Source organism: Giraffa tippelskirchi, chromosome 1, assembly GCF_054371585.1.
Source record: "Giraffa tippelskirchi isolate mGirTip1 chromosome 1, T2T-mGirTip1v1.2.pri, whole genome shotgun sequence".
NCBI lineage: Eukaryota > Metazoa > Chordata > Mammalia > Artiodactyla > Giraffidae > Giraffa > Giraffa tippelskirchi.
This window is the reverse complement of record NC_137275.1, coordinates 185560769-185582066: the sequence shown is the minus strand read 5'-3', so window position 1 is coordinate 185582066 and position 21298 is coordinate 185560769. Positions and strand designations below refer to the sequence as shown.

At 40.9% G+C, this 21298-nt stretch overlaps 1 protein-coding gene across 2 annotated transcripts in view; it reads left to right on the top strand.

The window, feature by feature from the left end:
- Window positions 1–21298, top strand: part of LOC145538615 (dynein light chain roadblock-type 1-like) — a 518123-nt gene that overhangs the window by 286012 nt on the left and 210813 nt on the right. For both annotated transcript variants that reach the window (XR_014077101.1, XM_081570951.1), the window contains one exon: window positions 1–87. The gene's annotated coding sequence lies outside the window, so the exon portion shown is untranslated. The remainder of the gene's footprint in view (window positions 88–21298) is intronic.

The following is a 21298-nucleotide window of genomic DNA, read 5'->3' as shown; positions in this document are numbered from 1 at the left end:
CCAAAGTGACATTGAGCCTAAAATAAAGCTGGGAGTTGGAGGAGGAAGATGGTGGGGAGTGGAGATTGTTGGCACGAAGTTCCCTCTGTAAGTGACATGTCACACTTTCTGTCTGGATACGTATAACCAACAAGGAACTTGTCTCCAGAATGTATACAGAATTCCTATAAATCAACGAGAAAAGGACATAGAATCATTAGAAACAATAAACAGAAGTTTTAGCAGAAGATACCTAGTCAGCAGCATAGGAAAAGGTGCAAACTTTAAGAATCAGAGAAATGCGAATTAAAACTGTGAACACTTACTCAAGGGGCTAAAATGAAACACCAAGTGCTGGTGAGACTGTAGAGTAACTGAAATACTCACACTCTGCTGGTAAGAGGATAAAAGCGCTACAGACTCTTTGAAAACTGCTTGGCATCATTTACTAAAGCTGACTATACATATAGCCTGTGAAACAGCAATTCTACTCCCAGGTGTTCACCAAAACAAAATGAATACCCATGTGCCAAGATGTAAAGAATGTTCGTAGTAACATTATCTATAGCAGCCCCAAACTGGAAATAACTCAAATGTCTATCAAAAGTATGATGAATAAATAAACTGTGACATCACTATTACAACAGAATGCTATTAACAGTAAAAATGACTTGTTGCCATGTCTATCAACAGAATCAGACAAAGAAAAGTATACATTATGCATATGATTCATTTACATAAAGTACAAAAATAGGCAAAATTAATCCATGGTTTTAGAGATCAGAATGATGATACTTTTCAAAGATTTTAGTGCTTTTTAGTGACTGAGAGGGAGTGTGAACAGAGCTTCTTGAGTTTTTTTTCACTATACTTGAATTGTCATTGCATGAGCAAGTTCAAGTTGCAGTAATTTATTGAGATGAGAAAGTATAATTTGAATATTTTTCTGTATGCATATAATTTTTTCAGTAAATGCATTTATTTTTAAAGAGGTCAGCAACGTCTCCTCTAACATTCTTCTTCGATATTCTGAATCACTGTGCAGCTATGGGCAAAACACGTGGGTCTTGGTTTCCCCAGGACACTAATCCTTCTCTCTAGCATGCAAGTGTGCTCATGCTCAGTCGTGTCTGACTCTTTGTGACCTCATAGACTGTAGCCCGCCAGCATCCTCTGAACATAGGATTTCTCAGGCAGGAATACTAAAGTGGGTTGCCATTTCCTCCTCCAGGGGATCTTCCCAATCCAGGGATCGAACCCGTGCCTCCTGTGTCTCCTGCTTTGGCAGGTGGATTCTTTACCACTGAGCCGCTTGGGAAGCCTTTTATCCAGAATTATGAAGGCAAGGTACTCATGCCTTCCACTAGGAGTTCTATCCTATAGGCTGGTGAACCACCAGGGCCAGCTGCCTTCCTTCTCTGGAGTGAAGGCTCCCCTGTATAGTGGACTGACTGGATATTTCCAGCCCCAGCACCCTGTTACTTCCTGTCTAAAGAAATAAATGCGTTTTCTGTTTGTTCTCAGCCCTGAACAGTGTTGAGCCACCTGTTCTAGAACTTTAACAAACTGACTCATGCCAATCTCCTCTCTTCCTCCAGCCACTCCCGCTTCATTTTCAGGTCACTTAGTCTGTTTTTTTTCCCCCTTTTGTCCTTGGTTTTCAAGACATCCCATTTGGGCTGAGCCCTATTTGGTGACAAGTTGTCAGAACAGCTCAGGCCTTAGTTTTGTTGTGTGATTTACGCCAAAAAAAAAAATTTGACTGGGGAAATTAGATGGAGGTGATTGCAGCTAAAGTGCTTCTTATTGAAGCTTTTGGAAAACGTAAATGTCATCAGTCTTGTCAAAGCCAGACACAGGAGAAAATAACAGGACGAAAGGCGGGCCAGGATACACGCTGGGGCTGCACAAACTTAGAATTAGCCTTCCTATTTGTTATTATTTTTTTTTCCCTTGTAAGTAGTGGAGTGGAATGGGGAGGATAAGAGAGGGAAAATAGGAGGGGAGAGCAGGGTGTGGTGGAAACAGGTGTAAAATGCAGAACCTGAGCAGTGGTTTTATTTTCTCTGCCTCTGGAGCCTCGACAGCATCCCAGTGACTCCAAAGCAACTGTGATGAGGGCACCTGGGGGCTGACAGCATCACACTTACCTGGGAACTGGAGTTGAGGACAGTGGACCAGGCGGGGCTGGCACAGAAAATGTGGATGCTCTGCCCCCCAACCCTGGCTGTCATCACAGCAGTTGGAGAATTGGAGGTTGACTGGGTCATTCAATGTTTCCTTGCTTCAGTGACCCCTGGGAAGTGCGCCCACATGAGAAGGACAAGCTAAACATTCAAAGAGCCCCTGTCATGCCATGCCATGCTAAGTAGCTTTAGTCATGTCCAACTCCTTGTGACTCCATGGACTGTAGCCTGCCAGGGTCCTCTGCCCATGGGATTCTCCAGGCAAGAATACTGGAGTGGGTTACCATGCCCTCCTCCAGGGGATCTTCTTAACCCAGGGATCAAACCCACATGTCTTACATCTCTGATATTGGCAAGTGGGTTCATTACCACTAGCACCACCTGGGAAGCCTGGAAGAGCTTAAGACTCAGACCCAAAAGTTTCCATTTCCTCTAATTCTCAAGGATAGGGACCAGCAGATGATGTCTAGTAGCTTTATTATTTCCCATCAGCATTAAAGGGTATTAATTAAATTTCTCTTTTGAGGATTTGGTTTCCTTATTATAGACATCTGAGTTGGAACTAAACAAATTGTAGGATCACTCTCCAGTCCTACTTTTTATGATGGCATCAGTGTGCTTGAACACCTTACTCATAGTCTTTGGTAATTCCTGGTTTAATATCTGCTTCCCCAGATCTATGAGTGCAGGAAATTTGTCTCTTTTTCATAGCATTTATATGTCATGAAGGAGTCACTCAATACGTATTTATTGAATGAATGTGTGAAGGACAGCCAATATTCTTTGACATCTACCCATAGATTTGACACATGGGCCATCAAGAGTCGGCTTCCTCCCCTCCCCCACCATGAAGCTCCCTCTTCCTCTGATGCTCATGGTACCCGAACTGTGTTTCTTGGGACAAATGATTTTTAAAGAAATTGATTCCCCACTTCAAGCATGGTAAATCCAGAAGCAGAAAACCTAAGTTTGAGTTAGATGTCCACAGAGGGCAATCCAATGACAGTAAGATAGTCTGTGTGACTTATATCCTATTCCAGTGGCAGCATGTACAGCTGAAATGTGCTGGATGCTGTTTCTCATCCCAGTGTCAGGCTTAGTGTCTCTGGCAGCATCATTCCACAGTCACTGTCCTGACCCATGGCATTCTCCAAGGCAGCATCCCACACAGGACACCCTCCCTGACTCCTGCCCCTGGACTGGATTCCATTGTTGTCCCGTGGAACTGGATATGCTCCTTAGAACTCCGCAGAACTGAAATCAGATCAAATTCCCAGAACCTGCCCTTTCATGGCTGATGTTTCTGACTGGCGGAAATGAGTCTGAGTTCAGGGACCTGATTGTGTTGTTCCATAGCTAAGTCATGTCCAACTCTTTGTGATCCCATGGACTGAAGCACACTGGGCTTCCCTGTCCTTCACTCTCTCCTGGAGTTGGCTCAATTCATATCCATTGAGTCGGTGATGAGTCTAACCATCTCATCCTCTGCTGCCTTCTTCTCCTTTGCCTTCAATCTTGCCCAGCATCAGGGTCTTTTCTAAAGAGTCAGCTCTTCGCATCAGGTGGCCAATGTATTGGAGCTTCAGCTTCAGCATCAGTCCTTCCAGTGAATATTCAGGACTGATTTTCTTGAAGATTGTCTGGTTTGATCTTCTTGCAGTCCAAGGGACTCTCAAGAGTCTTCTCCAGCACCACAATTCAGAAGCATCAGTTCTTCAACACTCAGCTTTCTTTACGGTTCAGCTCTCACATCCTTACATGACTACTGGATAAACTATAGCTTTAACTATATGGACCCTTGTTGGCAAAGTGATGTTTCTGCTTTTTGATATGCTGTCTAGGTTTGCCATAACTTTCCTCTCAAGGAGCAAGCGTCTTTTAATTTCATGTTCCCTCTCTACTTTGGCAGGTGTTCTAGGCCTCTGCTCTCCCCTGGGGAAATGCATTCAAGTCCCTTTTCTTTCTTTTATAAACCACAGCCCCAACGGCAGCACAGTGATAAATGGCTGGGCTGGGCTGCAGGTCTCCAGAGCTGGCCCCTTGATCGAGGCTCCCAGCTACTTCGTAAAGCTGGCTGATAACATTTCCCCTGACAGATGGAGACTAAGGATGGTTGGCCAGGGGAGCTGATCTTCTCAGGACCTTTATACCAGAAAAGAAAAGAAGAGAAAAGTAGAGAAAGAGCTCTTGAGGCTCTAAATTGTCTTTGGAGAGCTGAATAGCCCATCTTCTTATGTGTGACCCGTGGTCACTGTACTTTGTGAATTTGTCATCTGCAGATGGCTCCAAGGCTGGCAACAGAAGGACACAGGGGCACCCTGATGTTGCCTCTGTCCCCTCACTATTTAGCCATCCTTACATCTCATTCTCCAGCCCCACCTGTGCATTTTCTTCAAGGAGGATCTCAACTCTGTCATCAGACATGCCCTCCATCTGCACTTTCCAGTGATTTCCTGCCAGTTGACTACTTCCTCCCCAGCTCACTCCCCACCCTCTTCATCATACTTTGTACATTTATCACTGTGCTCCCCTTGCGGCACCATCCCCCAGGGCCAGGCTGACCATGTCCCTTGGCATCGAATAAAACAATGTGATGACTTCCTCTCGCCTTCATTCATTCTTCACTCTGACCCCGAGGTCAATTCTATTCATTTAATTTTCTAGATGAGCAAACTGAGAGAGAGATACTGACTTTCCAAAGTCAACCTGCTGCAAAACAGCAGTCTGTGTGCTCTCGGTCAAGAAATTCCCAGCTCATGTTGAATGACCTTATGTTATGTAACAGCTGCTGTGGGCCAGGGAGATAATACAGCTGGAACATGTCATGAGCTTACACTTGGGAAGCGAAATCAAAGGTTGTGCCCCAAGAGCAATTTCTACCTCAGGCTTAGTATTTTGAAGCATCCTCTCAAGCATCTCCTTTTCCCATCCACTGGGCAATCCTCTTAGCCAAGGATAGCAGTGGGGTGTGGGTGGAGGGGACAGAGGCCCCACCATCCTATTTTACCTTGGCTAAGCTGGGGGAGTTTCTATCAGATAGGGAAAGGGAGGTGACCTGGCTGGCAGGTCATCTTGGATAGCAAATGGGTTTTAGCTGTTAAATTCATCACTGTAGATTAATTGAAAACTGAGAGTGAGGTTGGATAGCATAGCTTAGTTGTACCACTGGAAAAGGCAGCCTCCTGGCCTGAGAGATGCAGGAAGCTCCTGAAGCTGTGGTTGAAACCCTGTTTTCTCCTCTTTAATCTGCTCTCGAATTCATGAACCCGTAGTTTTGCAAGCCCAGCTGAAAGGCTTTTCCTTTAATGTCTGTTTTCTCTAGCAGTTGGCCATTTAAATCAGGCCCCCTTGAAAGTGAGCTCTGTTTGAGCATAGCTTGCATTTCAGAGAGCCCATTTTCAATGGCCTTAGTGTTGGCATCACACTGAACACTGTCACTAATGACTTGCTTTGTCACAGGCACCGTTCCCCAAGTAGAATGGTAGGCCAGTCTACAGCATAGAATCAGAGGCATTGAAAGTTTAAGTGCTTACATCAGAAAGAGCAAGGATATTAAAACCAGACTGACTCAGGTTTGAATCCAGCTCTGCCCGCCTATAAACTGTGAGATCTTCTTTATCACAGCATCCGTTCTTTTTTCAAAAATTTTTTTTTTTTTTACAAGGAGAACACCAAACATACTTTATTAGCACAAAAAAGCAGCCGTAACAAGGCACAGCAAGCAGAAACATACATTAGCAGTCAAAGGGTTAGTGTTGCATACAAATATAGCTTTTCTTTTTTGTGGCCTTGGTGATAGCCATTGGGATGTAAAATAACTTTCTGTAGCAGCAGGTAAGGAAACTAGGGAGCACTCACCAGTGGTACAGAGCACGTTAACAGAAAGACACAAGAACGGATTTGGCTCAAAAATTTTTAATTGGAGGTCAATTGCTTTACAATGTTGTGTTGGTTTATGCCTTACAACAATGGGAGTCAGCCATAATTACACATATATATGTGTGTGTATGTGCTAAGTTGCTTTAGTTGTGTCTGACTCTTTGCAACCCCATGGATGATAGCCTGCCAGACTCCTTTGTTCATGGGTTTCTCCAGGCAAGAATACTGGAGTGGGTATAATGGAGTGGGTTGCCATGCCCTCCTCCAGGGGATCTTCCCTATCCAGGGACCAAACCTGTATCTCCTGTGTCTCCCGCATAGCAGGTGGATTCTTTACTGCTGAGCCTCTGGGAAAGCCCAATTTTAAAGATATGTGTGTGTGTGTGTGTGTGTGTGTGTGTGTGTGTGTGTGTGTGTGTGTGTGTGTGTGTGTGTGTGTGTGCGCATGCATGTGTGTGTGTTTGTGTGTGTTCAGTTGCTTCATTCACGTCTGACTCTTTGGGACCCTATGGACTGTAGCCCATCAGGTTCCTCTGTCCATGGGATTTTCCTGGCAAGAATACTGGAGTGGGTTGCCATACCCTTCTCTAGGGGATCCTCTCAACCCAGGGATTGAACCTGAGTCTCCTGTGTCTCCTGCATTGAAGGCAGAGCCTTTCTCATTGAAGGCAGAGCCTTTCTCACTGAGCCACCAGGGAATGTATCATCTCACTCTTGAGCCTTCCTCCCCACTCCCATCCCACTCCTCTAGGTTGTCACAGAGCACCAGGCTGGGCTCCCTATGTTATACAGCAGCTTCCCACTAGTTGTCTATTTTACACGTGATAGTGTATGCATGTCAGTGCTACTTTCTCAATTCATCCTTCCCTCTCCTTTCCCCACTGTGTCCAGGTGTAGTGAGGTAGATGAATGTAGAGCTTGTAATAGAGCGAAGTAAATCAGAAAGAGAAAAACAGCATCAGTTCTTAATTGGAAATGGTGAGAGGAGTATGTACCTTTAGGATTATTCCAAAGAAGAAATGAGACAACCGATGTGAATTGCTTATTCTTCCAACTGGCATCTAATGGATCTCAGCAAATGCCCCTTCTCTCTCTCCTGCACTTTGGGGCCCCAACTAGGTTTGCAAATGCATTTGAATATTATTTTCCAGCTCCAGTTACATTCTCTACCTCTCCTGAGTTCTTCCTGCTTTTTTCCTGTCAATACACACACTTCAAATCCCTTAGGAATGTGGAGGCCAATTTGTAACAGCTTGATTCCGTGACTTTGTTATTTGTGGTTAACTTTACCCTGCAATTTAAGAAATAGATTGATAGGAGGTGACAGCCTAGTTCCAGGGTCCCACAGCCTCAAATTGACAGGAGTGCACATTCCCTGATACTCAAGGTGTTAATTACCTCATGTGAATTATCTCACTCTTTACCTCATTTGCAGAGGTACGTATTAGCTTAAGAAATGCTTAATCTTCTGTAACAAATAAACTCCGATATCTCTATGGCTTAATACATTACACCTTTATTTCTTGCCAAGGAAAATCCCAGTGTGTGGAGCCCAGGGTTGGGTGAGAGGTTACTCTCTCTGCCTTCAGGGATTGGGGCTAATGAGGATTTTGGGTCTTCACTCAAGGCTTTTAGATGGCCCTTGGAGGGAGAAAGAGCCTGTAGAAAAGGGAAAGGAGAGAAAGAGGAGAAGATTTTTTGCCCTTGTTTTCTGGCTAGGTGGTGAGAGGCATCACTTCCCACATTCCTGTTTCTTTGGCCAGAACTCAGTCATGTGACCACATCTACCGGTCAGGGGAACTGGGAGAAAACTTCTAGCTATGTTCCCAGAAAGCAGGGGGATATCTCTGCCACAGGTAGGTGTGAATGTCCCCATTTTACAAATGAGGGGATGAGTGGGCACATAAAGTAAACAGGAGAGCTGATGTCTCAATTTGGACATTAGTTTCATTACTCTTCAACCTTCCGAGAATTATGTTTTTGAATTTCCAAGTATATACAAAAAATACATATTTTTACTGAATAAAAATCAAACTTGGGCAACACTTGAACCTCAAAAGGATAATTATAGTGATATTTCTCAAGTCAGAGCCTATGTTAAAGAGACAGGAGATGTGAGAACTTAGAATAAGCTTGGCACATCTGAAACATTAATTTTTTGTTTTCTTTATTTATGTCTTTATTTATTGATTTGTGTCTCCTTTCATTAGGCTGAAAGTTCCTTGAATAGTGCATCTAGCAATTTGTTGCTAATATGAGTGACTTAATGAAGATTTGTTTAATTGAAATGATTTTAGCCTTTTGGTTATAATACATGAATGACCACCAAGAGGGCTAGGTGGTGCTACCAAGTTCTTTTAGTTTTAAAGTCTTCAGAGAGATCTCTGCTCACACGTGATACCTGTGAGGTTCAACTGCTATACCCTGCTCAACAACAAAATGGTGGGGCAAAATCTGGATGATGTAAGAATATGAATAAGTGGCATAGCCTTTTACAAATTATGTTATATATTAGATCTATTACCACAATTTAAAGAGTGAGTCAGTGTTATTTTCAAGGTTTGCATTAATTTTTGTTACTTTCTGACATTTTGGGAGGGTTTTTTAAAATTTTATTTTATATTGGAGTATAGTTGATTAACAATGTTGGCTCAGATTCAGGTGTAAAGCCCAGTGATTAAGTTCTATTTTTTTTCAAATTTTTTTTGCATTGAAGTTATTACAGAGTGTTGAGAAGAGTTCTAGGTGCTATATAGTACGTCCTTGGTTATATATTTTTAATATTGCAGTGTGTACATGTCAATCCCAAACTCCCAATCTATCCCTTGGGCAGGGTTTTTGATTCTTGAATTGTTAATGCTGAAATTTTCATTCTTCTCTGTAATTCAGTGCTATAACAAATGTTAGAAAATAGATATATGAAAGAAAAGTGGACACCTTTTAATAAGGGGACTCTTTTTGCTCACAATTAATACCTGTTTAACATTTTTCTTTCTTTTTTTGGAAGGTTCCCTAACATTTAGTTGTCTATAGGACTTCCTATGTAGTAAAATATCTAGGTACTTCTGGCCTTTGATATTAGTATAAACCTAAATAGCAAAATCAAGTCTAAAAATGACATTAAATTTTCCAACAATGAGAAAAAAATTGTAGTCATTTAAATTTTTTTCACTGAAGCAAATTTGGATAGATACAATGCAAAATGTATATGAATTTTTAAGTTTAAAAATGAACTTCAAATAAACTTTCTTTCTTTCTTGTGGTGGACCACTGCTGTGTCCTTGGACACCTAGGAGTTCAAGGTTACTCCTTTTAGTTTTAATGGTGGAAAAGTTTAAAATGATTTAGAATTTCTTTTTAATGAGAACAATTAGGCGGCATATTTAAATGTAAGTTTCTGCTGTTACTGTAACTCTCCTAAATAATCTGTATTATATTTTGGAACATGCCTCAGATTATTTTTTGGCTATTAATGTTCTACAGATTTCTGGAGCCCAACTTCATTAGTTTGGGTCTCCATAGTTATTGTATTGAGGGCTTCCCAGGTGGCACTAGGAGTAAAGAACCCTCTTGCCAAAGCAGGAGATGTAAGAGATTTGGTTTTGATCCCTGGGTTGGGAAAATCCCCTGGAGAAGGGCATGGCAACCCCCTCCAGTATTCTTGCCTAGAGAATCCCCTGGACCAAGGAGCCTGGTGGGCTACAGTCCATAGGCTCTCAAAAGGTCGGGCGTGACTGATGTGAATAGTAGCAGCAGCAGCACAATCTTTTTATTTTTTTATTTATGGCTGTGCTGGGTCTTTGTTGTTGCATGGGCTTTTCTCTATTTGTGTCAAGTAAGGGCTACTGTCTAGTTGCAGTGCGTGAGCTTCTCTTTGCAGTGACTTCTCTTGTGGAGCATGGGCTCTCGGGCTCACCAGCTCAGTAGTTTCTCCTGGGCTCTAGAGCATGGGCTCAGTAGTCATGGCGTATGGGCTTAGCTTCTCTGAGGCATGTGGGATCTTCTTGGAACAGGGATTGAACCCGTGTCTCCTGCATTGGCAGGGGATTCTTTACCACTGAGTCACCAGAGAAATCCCTCCATAGTCTTTTAAGTATATTCTCAGCTGATAATTTGCCTTTTTATTCAAGGGTGATCTCACCTGACCTGCCTCCTGAGCAATCTGTATGCAGGTCAAGAAGCAACAATTAGAACTGGACATGGAACAACAGACTGGTTCCAAATCAGGAAAGGAGTATGTCAAGGCTGTATATTGTCACCCTGCTTATTTAACTTCTATGCAGAATACATCATGTAAAATGCCGGGCTGGATGAAGCACAAGCTGGAATCAAGATTGCTGGGAGAAATATCAATAACCTCAGATATGCAGATGATACCACCCTTATGGCAGAAAATGAAGAAGAACTAAAGAACCTTTTGATGAAAGTGAAAGAGGAGACTGAAAAAGTTGGCTTAAAACTCAACATTCAGAAAACTAAGGTCATGGCATCTGTTCCCATCACTTCATGGCAAACAGTATGGGGAAACAATAGAAACAGTGAGAAACTTTATTTCCTTGGGCTTGAAAATCATTGCAGATGGTGACTGCAGCCATGAAATTAAAAGACACTTTCTCCTTGGAAGAAAAGTTACGACCAACCTAGACAGCATACATATTAAAAAGCAGAGACATTACTCTTGCCAACAAAGGTCCATCTAGTCAAGGCTATGGTTTTTCCAGTAGTCATGTATGTATGTGAGAGTTGGACTATAAAGAAAGCTGAGCACCGAAGAATTGATGCTTTTGAACTATAGTGTTGGAGAAGACTCTTGAGAGTCCCTTGGACTGCAAGGAGATCCAACCAGTCCATCCTAAAGGAAATCAGTCCTGAATATTCATTGGAAGGACTGATGTTGAAGCTGAAACTCCAATACTTTGGCCACCTGATGTGGAGAACTGACTCCTTGAAAAAGACCCTGATGCTAGGAAAGATTGAAGGCAGGAGGAGAAGGGGACAACAGAGGATGAGATGGTTGGATGGCATCACTGACTTGATGGACATGAGTTTGGGTAAGCTCTGGGAGTTGGTGATAGACAGGGAAGCCTGGTGTGCTGCAGTCCATGGGGTTGCAAAGAGTTGGACAAGGCTGAGCAACTGAACTGAACTGAAACTCTCTGTGGACTTTGCTGCTGCTGCTGCTAAGTCGCTTCAGTCGTGTCCGACTCTGTGCGACCCCATAGACGGGAGCCCACCAGGCTCCGCCGTCCCTGGGATTCTCCAGGCAAGAATACTGGAGTGGGTTGCCATTTCCTTCTCCAGTGCATGAAAGGGAAAAGTGAAAGTGAAGTCGCTCAGTCGTGTCTGACTCTTAGCAACCCCATGGACTGTAGCCTACCAGGCTTCTCCGTCCATGGGATTTTCCAGGCAAGAGTACTGGAGTGGGGTGCCATTGCCTTCTCCGCTATGGACTTTAGGAGTACAAAATTGGATCAATCATGTCGTTAGCACATCATTCACTCTCATCATTGGAACATGCGATTTATTTACTTTTAATAATGTAATGAGCACACACAAATCCACTGATGCAAATGAAAGCTAGACCACTGACAATAACCTACATCTAACTACATGGTTGACCCATTCTGTTGCAATTCTGGCTCCTCCCATCTGAGACAAACTTTATTCTTGCCTCCTATATTCATCTTTGTCTTGCTGTGCTTTTTAAATCATTGTATTTCACCTATATGTAGTCTTTAAAATTCTATTTTGATTTTAGTTATTTTTGGACTCCCCCAAAATAAAAGAACTGTGTAATTTGGGGTCTACTCTTCCACTTAATATTAAGATTTATATATATAATTGCAAGTTTATTCACTTCTACTGCTTATCATTTATCTTGTGACCATTTCACACTTGGTTCATTTATTCTCCCATTGATGAGTATTTGGGTAGTTTCAAGTTGTTTTTTTTTTTTTTTTGCTATGAGGGATTGTGATAATTTTGTTCTTGTTTACATCTCCTTTTATACATGTTCAAAAGTTTCTTTTGAGTATACATTAAGAGTGAAATTGCTGAGTTATATGATATATGATTACAGTGTGTGTGTGTGTTAGTTGCTCAGTCATGTTCAATCCTTTGAGACCCTGTGGACTGTAGCCCACCAGGCTTACCTGTCCATTGAATTCTCCAGGCAAGAATACTGGAGTGGGTTGCCATTTCCTACTCCATAGGATCTTCCCAACTCAGGAACTGAACCTGGGTCTACTGCATTACAGGCAATTCTTTACCATCTGAGACACCAGGGAAGATGTTCACTTGAAACTAATAGAATTTTGTAAGTCAATTATACTTCAATAAAAAAAGAATGATTGTTTGATTTTTATCAAAAAAAATGTTTCCTACATTTATTGAAAAAAATCGCATGGTTTTTCCTATTCATTTCTTAATGTGGTGAATTATATTTCTTGATTTTCAAAGTTAGTGAATCATCCTTCCATACCTGGGATAAAACTTGTTTTGGACAAGGTGTGTTATCTTTTTAATGTCTTTAGGTCAGATTTGCTAATATATCAAAGAATATTTGCGTGCATATTCAAAATAATTTTTTCTCTTTTCTAGAACATCTTTGTGTGGTTTTAGTATTTGGGGCCTTATCAATAAGCTAGAGAATGTGTCCTCCTTTTCTATTTTCTAGAAGTGTTTGCATAAAATTGGGATAGTCTATTACTTAAAGGTTTGGAAGTATACTACCTGAAAAACCAGGTATTTTATTTGTGGGAAGATTTTAAAGCACAGATTCAATTTCTTTACTTGCTTTATTGAAGTTTTCAAAATTAGTGGGAACTAGTTGCTGATACTATTATGTGTTGTCATATACTTTGTCTGAATTTGTTTTGTATGTTGTCCCTTTTTGCATTTACAATATTTTTCATTTGTTCTCTCTTCTCTTATTGTTCAGATGCTTCTCTAGTCTTCCGTTTCTGTTTTTCAAAGAATCAATTTTGATTTGTTGATATATACTATCATATCTTTGTTTCCTAATTTGTTCATTTCCTCTCCTATTTTTATTCTTTTTCATTTATTTATTACTTTTGATTTATTTGTTTGTTCATGAAGATGAAAGAAAATTAATTAGCAATTTTGGACTTCATTATTTTCCAATATAGGTGTTTACAGCAATAAATTTCTCTTGAAGCATTACTTTTACTCATTATCACATGTTTTTATTATCATTCAGTTCTGAATATTTTAACACTTTATTATGATTTCTTTTTTTAACTCACCAGCAAGTTTAGCTTTAGATTTTCAGTTTGTGAAAATTTATTATTTATTTTTTGTTATAAATATTTAATTTAAAAGAGCTATGGCTAGAAATCATGGTCTCCATGATATACAGTTTGAAATTTGTTGAGTTTTTTTGTGTGCCTAGTACATGATTGAATTTTGTAAATACTTCATGTAAGCTGGAAAAGATGTATATTATATAGCTGTTGGATACAGAAATCTATATATATATCCGTGAAGTCAAGTTGATTAATTGTGTTGTTCATATTATCTTTATCCTTGATAGTTTTTCTCTACTTGACCTATCAGTAACATCAACAGGATGTTGAAATTTTCTATTATAATATGCTATGCTAAGTCACTTCAGTCGTGTCCGACTCTGTGCGACCCCATAGACGGCAGCTCACCAGGCTCCGCCGTCCCTAGGATTCTCCAGGCAAGAATACTGGAGTGGGTTGCCATTTCTTTCTCCAGTGCATGAAAGGGAAAAGTGAAAGTGAAGTCGCTCAGTCGTGTCTGACTCTCAGCGACCCCATGGACTGTAGCCTACCAGGCTCCTCCGTCCATGGGATTTTCCAGGCAAGAGTACTGGAGTGGGGTGCCATTGCCTTCTCCGTCTATTATAATAATGATTTATCAAATTTTCTCAGCAGTTCTATCACTTTTCCTTTATGCATGTTAAGGTTATTTTACTAGATGAATATATTTTTAAAAATTGGTGTATATTTTTGGAGAATCAAAACTGTTACCATTATGAAGTGGCTCTCTTTAACCCTAATAACATTTTCCCATTAGTCTAGCTTAAGTCATTTTAAAATATCTGTATCATCTTTCTTTGGTTAGAATTTGCCTGATATACTTGTACCCATCTTCTTATTTTCAACATCTTTTTATGTAATATTTAGTTTTTTAGTTTTTCTCTTTTAGAACACTATATACCAGAATATTAAAAGTTCCGAGTATCAATTTTTGTCAAATAATTGCCTAAAATGTATTCTAATTGCTCATAAGTTTGGGCCAATTTATAATTGTTAATATATTATTTCAAAGTTTCCAATATTTTCTGCTTATGAAAGTTTTGATCACCTTCATGAATCTCTTCCATCATTTCCTGGATTTATTTCTCATTTATTTGAATACTTTAAAAAAAAGTGTTTTCAATGTGTGTATTTCTGTGGCAACTTATCTGAGACTTTGTATACCTAGAATATTTTTTATGTCCTCATATTTGAAAGACTGTTTGGCTCAATATACCATTCTAAATTTTATGCCCACCTGCTTAATACTATGAAATCACTACTCCATTATCATCTTGCAGGCAGTATTATTTTTAAAAATCTGATATTCATCTGATTCTTATTTCTTGCATGTTACCTTCAAGTTCCTCTTATTAAGTTTTTATGACTTTATCTTTTTAATATGTATCCTTAAATTTCCCTATCGTGTGTTCAGATGTAGTTTTACTTTACCTTTTTCTTTGGTACTTTACCAGAGCTTTTTTTTTTATATTTGAGATATCATCCTTTTTCAATCCAGAAGATATATCCCTACTATTCAAATGTGTTTTTCTTTTTATTTATGTTTATCACAATTTGGGGGATTTCTTTTTAATCTAAATTCAATAGTTTAACTTATATCCCCCATTTCTCTTAGCTTTTCTCTCACAGTTTCTAAAAGTTATTCTTTTTTTTTTGAGAGAGATTTCTTCAATCTAGTCTTCCAAATTACAAATTCCTCTCTTAGCTGAATTCGTTCTATTGTCTTTTGTGTTATTTAACATTTATGTATTTTATGCTAAGTATTTCCATTTTGTTATTTTTATATTTTCTTATTTCTGTTTCCTGTGACCAACATCTTCTCTTATCGTTTTTCAGAAAAGTTGTATGAAACTTGGAACTAAGGCAAGGGATAATTGCAAGGCTTTTCGATGTCATACAGGAGTAAAGCATAGTCGAATTCAAGGATTATCTAATTCCACAGGAGAACATACTTTTGACTTACTATTTACAACTGATTAGGGCTCATAGTGTGTGAAGCTTCAGGTTAAAATGAGATAATTGATAAATACAAGCTAATTTCTGTCTGGTAGAAAAAGATAACTTGAAAGGTTAAAGTTCTCTTTTCTTTTGCTCTGTGAAACATTAACCAGCTTTGTGTCTGATTTAGCAATCAAGCTTCCATCATCTTTCTTCCATCACTTCACATAGCCAGTCTTTCCAATTCTCATTTGAACCAGCTTTACTTCTCTGCTGGTTTTACTGAGCTAAAAAAAAAAAAAATAGAGTTAAAATATGTGTTCACTGTAATTTGTGTGAGAGTCATAGTTTCAGTTTCTTGAAAATTATTCTTTGCAATCTCTTTGAATGTTTTTAAAAATTGATTTTGAAAAATTGATTCTTTTCTCCTGATTATTCCACTTTCAGGGCACAGAATAATTCAACATACATATTGCCTTTTATGTGAAGTGGTGGGGGTGCCTCTCAAATGTCCTCTTACTTTGGCAGTGTGCCTCCCCTACCCCAAGATACTGATGATTTTGTCAGGCAGTGAGTACAGAGGAGGCTAGATCAGAGTAACTTTGTTATCTCTTGGGAGAGACCCAGCCTTCCTACTGGTTTACCATCTTGGAAGGAACCAAAATCAGTACCAGAATATCAAGGTGGTTTCTTCTGCCCCACTGCCTTCATAGGCAGAAATTCTTGAGAAATCACCAGCCCCTACCATGTCCTGGGAGCTTGTCTCTTCGTCCTGGTTCTGTGTTGCTTCTGCTGATGATTTAGCCTTGGTACCTTTGTGAGAACTCCACTGTGCCCAGCTGTCCTCTCCTGGGGCTACTGTCCCATAACTCTGGCTGTGAGAGTGGGACACTGTTCTTCATATCTCTCTGTCCCAAAGTGGTATAATCTCTGGCTGTAACTCCCTATACCACAGCTTTAGCAGGTTGAATAGTCACCCCTAACCCCCTCCAAAAGAATTAACCAGAACCTATGAATGTGACCTTATTTGGAAAAAAAGGTCTTTGAGAATGTAATTAAGGATGTGGAGATGAGCTCATCCTAGATTATCCAATGACAAATGTTCTTATTTTTGTATTCTTATAAGTAGTAGAGGAGATATAGACACAGAGGAGATGTCTATTGAAGATGGAAATGGAGAGAGGAGAGATGGAGCCACAATCCAAGTAATGCCTGAAGATATAAGGAAGGATTCTCCCTGAGCCTTTGGAAAAAGCACAGTCCTGCCAACACCCTGATCTCAAACTTCTCACTCCCTGAAGAGTAAAAGAATAACATTGCTATGATTTTAAGCCACCAACTTGCAGTGGTTTATTCCAGCAGCCATGGGAAACTGATTCAGATATCCGAGATCAGGCTGTAACCTTTAAATGTCTTTACTAAAAGTTTGGGAATAATAGAAGTGGAGGCTGACACAGAGAGTGATTATAACTACACGTAGGTTCAGAGACAACCCAGGAACTCCAGGGACTGGATCCTCACCAGGGACTCTTCTTGCCTCCTTGTGGCCAGGAGCAGTCAAGCTGTTCAGGACTGTTGGGGCTTGCTCCGTCCACATCCCATTCCCCATTAGAGAGAAGAGGAATTTCTTTCCCTCACAACTGTATAAGGCCAGCTGCTTACACCCTTCTTCCCAGCTCCAGGATTAACTTTGCTTTCTCCATGAAGAAGCTACTCCCATCTCTAGACTCTGTGCTCCAATACCATCAGTCATCAAGTTCTCTAACAATACATTTCCCAAAAGCTGAGATTTTCAGGCCCTGGTGTGTGTGTGTGTGTGTGTGTGTGTGTGTGTGTGTGTGTGTGTGTGTGTGTGTGTGTGTGTGTGTGTGTGTGTGTGTGTGTGTGTGTGTGTGTGTGTGTGTGTGTGTGTGTGTGTGTGTGTGTGTGTGTGTGTGTGTGTGTATTTCAAGGTCTGAAACAAATAAACGAGCAATCTCAGAATCCCTGTCACTCAGGGTTATATTGTTACATTAAATATATTTTAGTTGCCTTAAGCATGGATTGCTTGTGGGAATAGAAGCTCTTCATGAAATTAGTTTTAGAAATGATCACAAGGATGTGAAATCAGTACATATGGATGGAGACTGGGAGGGGATCCAAAAGTATCTAACAGTTTTGTTAGGATGGAGAGATGATATTAAAGTTACAGGTGGGGTTATGGGTGAGATTTTTGCTCTTTAAAATATGTCTTTGAACGTTTCTTTCAGAGTACATGATGCTATTTTTGCAGTAAATAAGGATACTCATAAAGCTTTGATGCTACAAAAGAAATGCATTCCTTTGTCTATATCCTCAACACTTTGGGAGAAAAATGATACATTTGGCTAGGGACCAATTTCTCTGCTGAGAGAAACTCCTACAGCTTATGCTCATTTCAAATAGATGTAGATCTATTGGGGAGGAGGAATGCTTCTTTTTCTTATTAGTAGGGAGGAGATATTTTTCCTTGTCTTGTTAAGGAATATCAATCATGAGATATCACCCAGATTGCATAAGGTGAGAGAGGGAATGAGAGTGAAGCAGAGAGAAAGAGAGAGAGAACCAGATGAAGGATGGAAGGATAGAGACTTAGAAAAACAAGGAGCCAAGGAACCAGAAGCAACATCAAGGTGACCCCAGCTGGGCCAAGGCAAAGGACAGATGCTGGCAGGAATCTGCAAAGAGGAGTTAGCAGGTTCTGGACGAGTCAAAAACATTTTCCAGGCTGCTTTCTCCATCTGAAGTGCGCTCCCCAACCTGTGGGTATCCAGAAGGTCTTTTAAAGCTCATCCCAATGTCAGGTTTTCTATAAAATCTGTACTGATCCCTCTGTTCCCCCACCAGACCCTTAGTTTGCAAGTTTCATAAACATTTCTTACATTCAACGTTACTCTTGTCTTCTCACTTGCCTTAGCCTCTGTCCTTTCCAACCTTCCTCTTGTCCCCCTTCCCCACCTACTTTACATCACAGGATTCTCATCGGGACCCAGTGTGTACGTTTTTGGTGTCTACATTGTGTCTTCCACAGTGTCAAGAAAAATATGCTCATGCAAACTAATTTGAAGTCCAGTGACACAATGGAGGTTAGATTGCATTGAACAGAAACAGAAATCAGTGAAAATAATATCATATGATAATTCTCTCCTCAGTTTTGAAACATTAATTTTAATGTATGTCTTTTTTTTAAAAAAGTTACAGTTTACACAAAGCTCTGTGGGCTTCAGTCGTGTCTGACTCTGCGACCCCATGGACTGTAGCCTGCCAGGCTCCTCTGTCCATGGGATTTTCCAGGCAAGAATCCAGGAGTGAGTTGTCATTCCCTTCTCTAGGGGATCTTGTAATTGTAACGACAGGCAAAGCAGTGGCAGGTTGAATGATCACCAAAAGTTTAAACACCCTTGCGTTGTGTTGACCATCCATATTGCCTGAAGTTCTTTTGAACTCAAAGGGCTCATGAGTCTGTGAAGATTATTATTTAGATAACAGTAATAGCTAACATATATTGTTGCTTCTTCAGTGCCAGATTCTCTTTTAAATGCAGTGTGTCTTTTCAGTAGTTTACCTTTAATAACCCTATGAGGAAATTCAGGCATTTAAGGACGTTACATACATAGTAACTGTGAGAACCCAGATCCCAACCTGTGAAATTCCCTCCAGAATCCACACTCTTTCATATGATGTGCTACATATTTCGTGCCTTGCCTCTTTCCAAAAATGTTTTGAAGAATACGACTTTTCCTTATAAAATTCAATGATGAAAAGGGGAAAACAGTGGGTTATATTATTAATAAAACCTGGAAACATGGTCTTTTCTTCTCAAGGGACTGTCTTCATGAGAAGCTCAGGGCTGTGCAAGGATAGCACAGCAGTGAACAGAGTGAGGAATGTGGACTCTGTACCAGCTGTGTGACCTTGAGCAAGACACCTAACCTCTCTGAGCTTTATTTATGCTGTCTGTAAATGGGACATTTGTAAAGACTGTGCTCAGTTGTTTTCGACTCTTTGCAGTCTCATGGACTGTAAACTCCAGACTTCTCTGCTCATGGAATTTTCTAGGCAAGAATACTGGAGTGGAGTGCCATTTCCTACTCCAGGGGATCTTCTCAACCCAGGGATCAAACCTGAGTCTCTTGTGTCTCCTAAATTGGCAGGCAGATTGTTTACCACTAGCGCCACCTGGGAAAACCTTGTAAGGGTTAAATGAGTTTATAGGTGGAAAGCACCCAGCAGAGTGCTGAGCGCAGAGTGCTATAGAAGTGTTTGTTGATGTTCCTGGAGCTCCTTGAACTCCACTCCTGTGTCCCAGGTATTTTGCTGGACTCTTGGGATAAAGAGATGGACAAGTCAGTCTTTGCACTTTAGGGAGCACTTGACCTAGTGAAGGAGAAAGGCATGTGATCAAATCATTCTAACAGAATGTAATAGACAGCAGCTTGGAAGAACTGAAGAAAGGGTCCCTAACTTAGTCTGGGTGGAGAGAAAAATACTTGGCTGCCCTTATACTCACATGGAGGCAGATTTTCTCTGCAGGGTATAATGATATTTTTCGTGTCTGGTTTTCTCCATTCCTAAGCCACAGTGCCTGAGATTTCGAAATTAGAGATTTATTTATTTGGGTCAAGCATTGCCCTGTCCCCACAGGCTTCTGTAAAACTGCAAATTAACTTAGGGTTTGTATCAGGATCCTAATGATATTTTGGTGGTGTCTTCCATGACAAATTATAGGAACTCATACCTGAGATTCAATTCAGGAAATCTAGGTAGGGCCTTGAGACACCTTGGCTGGTTGTGAGCCTGGTGTACCCAAGCACTTCAACCTGGGAGGCTCAAGGCTGAAGACCTGTAACAAAGATAGCCCATTTCACCTGAAGGGCAAAAATCACATGGCAGGGGCAGGGAATGGGGGAGTAGGGTTATGAGCAAGTGGAGTGGCCAAGGGGAGACATTGGTCCTTTGTGCAGCACCACTGTCTGTTGCTTTCCTTCAGTCTGCCTCTCTCTCCTTGTTGGGATGATGCTCACTTGGACGACCCAGGGCCAGGGCAGCCGCGTCCCCATCTGTCTGCCAGCTTGTTCATTCCCTCTGGGTTTTCCCTGAGCTCCAGCACCTCCTGTCAGTCTCCAGCCATGTGGCTAATGAGAGGCCCATTCAGACTTCATTAGGAGATCAACTTGGTTTCTTCCGCTCTCTGAAGCTAATTATGTCTCTTTCATTAGTTCAATTTTGCCAATTAATGTATCTCCGTATACATAAATGGCTGTTTGTTTTTAATCTAAGTGACATGTGTGTGATTGTCCTTTCCTCTCCTGGCACACGTTCCTCTCTTTGTCTTGTCTCCTGATAAACAGTGCTTCGCCCGGGGCTCCGGTTTTAAGCGGGAACCATCCACAAGGCAAACTTGAAAGCTGGAAGGGATTCATGGTGGAGAAACAGGGCAGCATGGAATAAAAGCAAGTATCAAGTAATTGATCCCCAGAAACAAGAGGAGCCAGAGGGATCCTGGGGGCCCAAAGTCCTCTTAAACAATAAGGACATTTTAATCTCATATTTAAAAGACTGGCCTGGCAGGGTGGCTCCAGAGTTGATGAGCTCAGTGGCTCAATGACATCTTTAGAGACTTGTGCTACCATCTTAGTATTTCAGCTGGTCCTCTTAGTTGTTTTTCTTCCTCCACTCAGTTCTAAGATGGCTAAGGCAGGCCCATAGATGATGTACAGACAACCACCCTCCAAAGCTACAAAGGTAGTACTTCTCTCTTGCATCTCTCTTTCTTTCTTTCTTCTTCTTAAAAAAAAAAAAATCACCTGGGGGAATTCTTCCCAGGAGTCCCAGAGCAGGCATCCTCTCATGTTTTGTTGGTTTAGGATGGCACCAGGGGCCTGTGGCTCACCAACCATTGCCTTGGAGTGCCTCCTAGGCTTAGGACATAGCTTTACACCTCATTGTGAAGGATGGATGGATGGCTCCTTGGATGGATATCATTACTGCATG